We start from the raw sequence: 5,782 nt of genomic DNA on the forward strand, positions 1-5,782 counted from the left end.
ACCTTCCCCAGCGCCTCCCAGTCCCAAACCCCGAGTGGTGTTTCGCGCCCCCCGGTGGCAGCTGAAGGCACCGCCGTCCTCTGAATTCAATCCCAGGATGGAGAAAAGACACTTCTCTTTTAAGAAGTGTTACACCTTGCTGGCATGTGATATTGTAATTTTTTAAAATTCTGCTGCTTTTCTACTTTTAGCTGCTGTGGCAGTGGAAATCGGCAAACCGGCACAACATGACACGCCTTACCTGTCAATAATTTTAATTTTAATTTTCTCAGGGTTCTATTTAATCTTTTTTAATTTGTTTTAAAGTTTGTATTGACTTTCTTTTAAATGCCCTGTAAACCGCCCTGAGTCCTTCGGGAAAGGGCGGTATATAAATCTAAATAAATAAAAATAAATAAAATAAATAAATAAATAATGACAACATACATTCAGAAATAGTCTAATTTTTCATTCTTTAATCCTTCTGCTAGGGGTTCCCTTTAACAATACTTTTATTTGGATGTTATAAAGCTGAAGGAGTACAAGACAATTTTTTCTGCTTTTATTGGTACTAAATCATAAACAAGCGCATTTCAGTACTGGATTTTCTATCAGCATTCTTCCACCCACTCACCCTGCCCCCAATGCCAGGTAACTTATCTGATCTTTTCTTGCACTTTTGGGCATCATTTCAACCCTCACTTCATCTTTGCAGGCACAGGCTATTTGCTGATATTCAGCCTTAGTTATGTGCCCCTCTTTCCACTTCTTATACTTGTCCTTTTATCTTTCAATTTATCAGAGAGTTCTTTATGCAGCCATGCTGGTTTCTTTTGAGAGCTGTTATTTTTCTTCTTTGTTGGTATTGTGCTAGACTGGGCCTTTATTATCTCTTTTCAAAATTTCCCAAGCTTCTTGAGTTGTTTTCCCCTTTAGGATTCTCATCCATGGAATTCTTCTCTCTGTTTATTGAAATTTGCTCTTTTAAAGTCTAGTTTGACTGTGTTCTATTGCTTGTGCTTCCAGAATGTTGAATTCCAGTATTGCATGATCACGTCCCCCCAAGGTTCCTGTGGCTTTGACACCTATCATTTCATCTCTGTTAGTGAGAATTAAATCCAATATGGCTAATCCCCTAGTTCCCTTCTCTACTTTTTGGGAGAGAAAGTTGTCTGCTAGGTTTGTCAGGAATCTGTTTGATCTTCCACTTGGTGCAGTTTGTCTCCCAGTTGATATCAGGTAATTAAAGTCCCCTATTACTATTGTGATGTGCTTCCTACATACCTTAGTTAGCTGACTAGCAAAAAGTTCATCTATTTCCTCTGCTTGGTTGGGCAGCCTATAGTATACACCTATGGCAATGTCTTTTCCCCCCTTTTATATTGACCCAAATGCATTCAGGTTTACAGTTTTCGTCATTGTTGTGCTCTATTTCTGTAGAGATAAAGTTATTTCTTATTGTCATGTAAGCACAGCCCTTAGTAAGTTAACATCACCGTTGGACTGCTGTTGCAAGTGTTTAAGCTAGAGAGAGTGGAACATGGGCACCTTCTCTTCCTTTGCTACCACCCTCTATTTACCATGTTGTTGACTGCTGCAATTTCTCCAGTTGGGCTTCCCATTTGGAATTTATTGCTAGATGCATGTTTTCAGGCAAGCAACTAGCAAGCAATTTATTTTATTTATTTATTTTATTTATTTTTATTACATTTATATCCCGCCCTTCTCCGAAGACTCAGGGCGGCTTACAAGCTTAGCAGTAGCCTTCATTCTATGTATATGCCTGCTTGTTAGGGCTTTCACACACACACACCCAAGCGGCATTATTACAAAGTCAGCTTATTGCCCCCAACAATCTGGGTCCTCATTTTACCTACCTCGGAAGGATGGAAGGCTGAGTCAACCTTGAGCCTGGTGGGATGCGAACCTGCACTAATTGCAGGCAGCTGGTGTTACTTAAGGAGGCATTAGCCCACTGCTCCACCAAGCCTTTCCCTGCCTGACACTTCTCTGCTATCACCTGGTCCACACTTAGCAGAGCTGTTGGCATTCTCTCACCATCTTTCCTCACTACTGACTGAAATATCAGATGAAATCTCTCATATCTTTCTCTCCACAAATGACTTATTACTTAATTGTTGACATGAAACATTTGTCTGCCTCCATCAACAGTCTGTGGAGCTTTCTTTCAGTTGCTTTTATGCAAAGCTCTGAGACTTACTGTTTTGCAATTGTGTAACAAGCAGTCTGTATATTCTGCAGGGATATTTATTTAATTTATTTATTTAGTCAATATCTAAGACCACACACTCAATGATTCTGGACAGCTTGCAATGGTTCAAAACAGTAAAAACCAAACATTAAACATCAAAAATGACCAAACCGAGGAAAAATAATTTACCTGGAAATTAGCAAGACCGAACATAATCCTTTCCAACCGATGGGAATTGCCAGCTCTTAAATGTCTTCCTAAAAGTCAGCAAGGTTAGGGTCATTAGGATTTTTTTTAGTGGGGGGGATACCATTCCAAGGGCAGCAACAATGAAAGCATACTTCATGTGTCCCCTAAGATGGCACTCTTTAATTGATGGAAGCCCCAAACATGCTGATCCTGATATATTTCTTTTAAGGCAGCCAGAAATAATAGGCTAGAGATGGTACTACAAATATCTAGACCCTGTACCACAAAGGCTTTATAGATGACCAACAGGACATTGAACTTACTTGAAAGCTCACTGGTAACCAATGCAGCTCAGAAAGTATGACATGGGTATATGACATGGGTACACCCATACCAATTTGCCCCACTGTATTTTGGACCGTTCTAAAGTAGCTTGCAGAACAGCCTCATATAAAGTATATTGCAGTCATCCAACCATCAGCTGATTAAGGTATGCATATTCCATAAGTATATTCTGCTCTCAGAATGGCACAAGTGGTGCATAAGACAAATTTGGAAAAGTCTTCCTGGACTATGTACTGCTAAGTACACGCTATGAGTCAAGTGATTTCTACCAACGTACTACAAATTTAAGATACAATTGATTCCATTTGATAAATTGCCATATATTATTTTTTTCCAAAAATGTTAAAAAGTCATGTCATTTATTCAAATTAAGCTATGTATCTATAAAGATACATTGATGCTTCTATTGGCTGCCTTTCCTGATACTACTTAATGAAAAGTTATAGTATCCACAATAAACAAGTTAAAAAAGTAAATGGATATAAAGGGAAATCATATAAAGTGCAGCTAGATGCTGCTTTTAGACATCTTTAGGCAGATTATGTGTGTCATCCATTTCCTTAAAAGCCTTAAACAATTCATGGTTTAAGCCTACTGCCAGCCCACAGGCAGGCGCGTCATCCGGAAGCCGCACGCACCCCATTGCTGGCAATGACAAAACACATTGTGTGACATAACATGATGTCGCAAGTTTGACATCTCTGGTTTAAGCCTTAAAAGCATTTTAAGAATATAAAAATATTAAGTCCATTTACCTCCTTAGTTATCCTTCTCCTTCAAAAGAGAATATGTGCTGTACCACTATCTCCCAAGTCACACTCGTTTTTCTCCTTTCCAGTTTAGCACTTGAATGTAAAAATGTCTACTGAATTTTACTCTGTGCACCCATCCTTTTTTATTGGCATGAAATAATAATAATAATAATAATGAAGAAGAAGAAGAAGAAGAAGAAGAAGAAGAAGAAGAAGAAGAAGAAGAAGAAGAAGAAGAAGAAGAAGAAGAAGAAGAAGTAGAAGTTGGAAGGTACCTTGGAGGTCATCTAGTCCAACTCCCTGCTCGGCCAGGAAACTCTATACCATTTTAGACAAATGGCTGTCCAGTCTCTTCTTAAAAACTTCCAGTGTTGGAGCATTCACCACTTCTGGAGGCAGGTTATTCCACTGGTTAATTGTTCTGTCAGGAAGTTTCTCCTTAGTTCTAGGTTGCTTCTCTCCTTGATTAGTTTCCATCCGTTATAAACAGCATGAAAGACACAGTACTGAATACTAAAATTGGCTCCATGTCATTTGCATCTACACAAAACTGGTGGTTTGAAAATGCTGAGAAATAGGAATGACTTAATATATAAGCAATTTTATCACATTTTAATAAGTTACTAGCATCAATTATATTATTTTATCCCGCCAGTTGTTCATCCTTCACTGCAAATATTGCAGATATTAATGAAATGTAACAACTAATTTATCTTCCCTGTTCGTTTTTAGTAATTCATGAAAGAATTAAAATAATTTTCACAATAATCAGTTTAAGTTGGTTTGTTTTGGGACAGAACATGAAGTTTTGGGACTACTTTAAAACAATTCATATGCTTCATTTAGTGGGTTTTGGTAAGTATTCCATCTGACAATCTGCGATCCAATTCAAGTCAGCAGCAACAGTGAAAATGGATTCATGTTTGCTTATCTAATAACAATAAACATGAGGTATAATTATATAAAAAATGTTATGTGCTACTGCAGCATTAAACAGCACACTACACATAATTCAGTCAAGGTCTGTTCTAAATAGAAGTCCTCAGATTGCTATCAACAGAGGAGTCTGGCAAAATAAATGCAATCATAGCTGGCTATTGCTATAGACATTGAGGCAAATTTCCTAAATAGAAGCCTGATTAGAAGAAAGTGAAATTAAAGATATCATGAGACTGAGGCAAACTTAATTAATTCACAGCATCTATCTTCACTGAAAAATATAGGATATTAATATCAAAACAGCATTCCTGAGCTGTTTGTTTCACAACTTTTAATATATTGTCTATCTGGACTTTCTGAGAAAATGTCTCATGGAGATAAGAGAATGTCCTTTTCATACACCAACATCATACCATACAACAGAAAAATATAAACTGACATTTTTTTTACCATGAAGTGGGAAACAGACGGTTTAACTAATAACTGATACTAAGACAGGTGGTTCTTTATTTGTTCATAACATTAAAGGTAAAGGTTCCCCCGCACATGCGTGCTAGTCGTTTCCGACTCTAGGGGCCGGTGCTCATCTCCGTTTCAAAGCCGAAGAGCCAGCGCTTGTCCGAGGACGTCTCCGTGGTCATGTGGCTGGCATGACTAGACGCCAAAGGCGCATGGAACGCTGTTACCTTCCCACTGTAGTGGTCCCTATTTTTCTACTTGCATTTTTACGTGCTTTTGAACTGCTAGGTTGGCAGAAGCTGGGACGAGTAACAGGCGCTCACTCTGTTACGCGGCACTCGGGATTCGACCCGCCAAACTGCCGACTTTCTGATCGACAAGCTCAGCGTCCTAACCCACTGAGCCACCACGTCCCTTCTGTTCATAACATTAGGATAACCTAAAATACCAAAAATAAATAATGAAGAAAACATACAAGTGGACTATAAAATTTTAAAATGATATTGATGTGAGTGATTAACATTAAAGAAACCAAGGATTTCATTGAGTTTAAGCCAATCATTCTCCTTTAATTCAATCTACCTCACGGGTTGATAAACAGGATAAAATTAAGGAACATCTCTATATAAGTTGCCTTGCATGTTCTAAGCAAAATACCACATAAATAAAATGAATAATAATCTGTGATGTATACTACCATGTGCAATTGATAAAGATGGGCAACCTCCAGAAAAAAAGGGCATCTTCCATGTATATATTGCAGACTGAACTCTGATTAAGTAGAAAGTAGATCCTGAACATCTTATTGATAGCACAGAATCAAATCAGCATGTACCAGTTGTAGAGAACACATTTTTGAGTGATACCATTTCCCCCCCCCCCAAAAAAAATGGAATGGTTGTTCACT

Source organism: Vipera ursinii, assembly GCF_947247035.1.
Source record: "Vipera ursinii genome assembly, chromosome: 3".
In the NCBI taxonomy this organism is placed as follows: Eukaryota; Metazoa; Chordata; class Lepidosauria; order Squamata; family Viperidae; genus Vipera; species Vipera ursinii.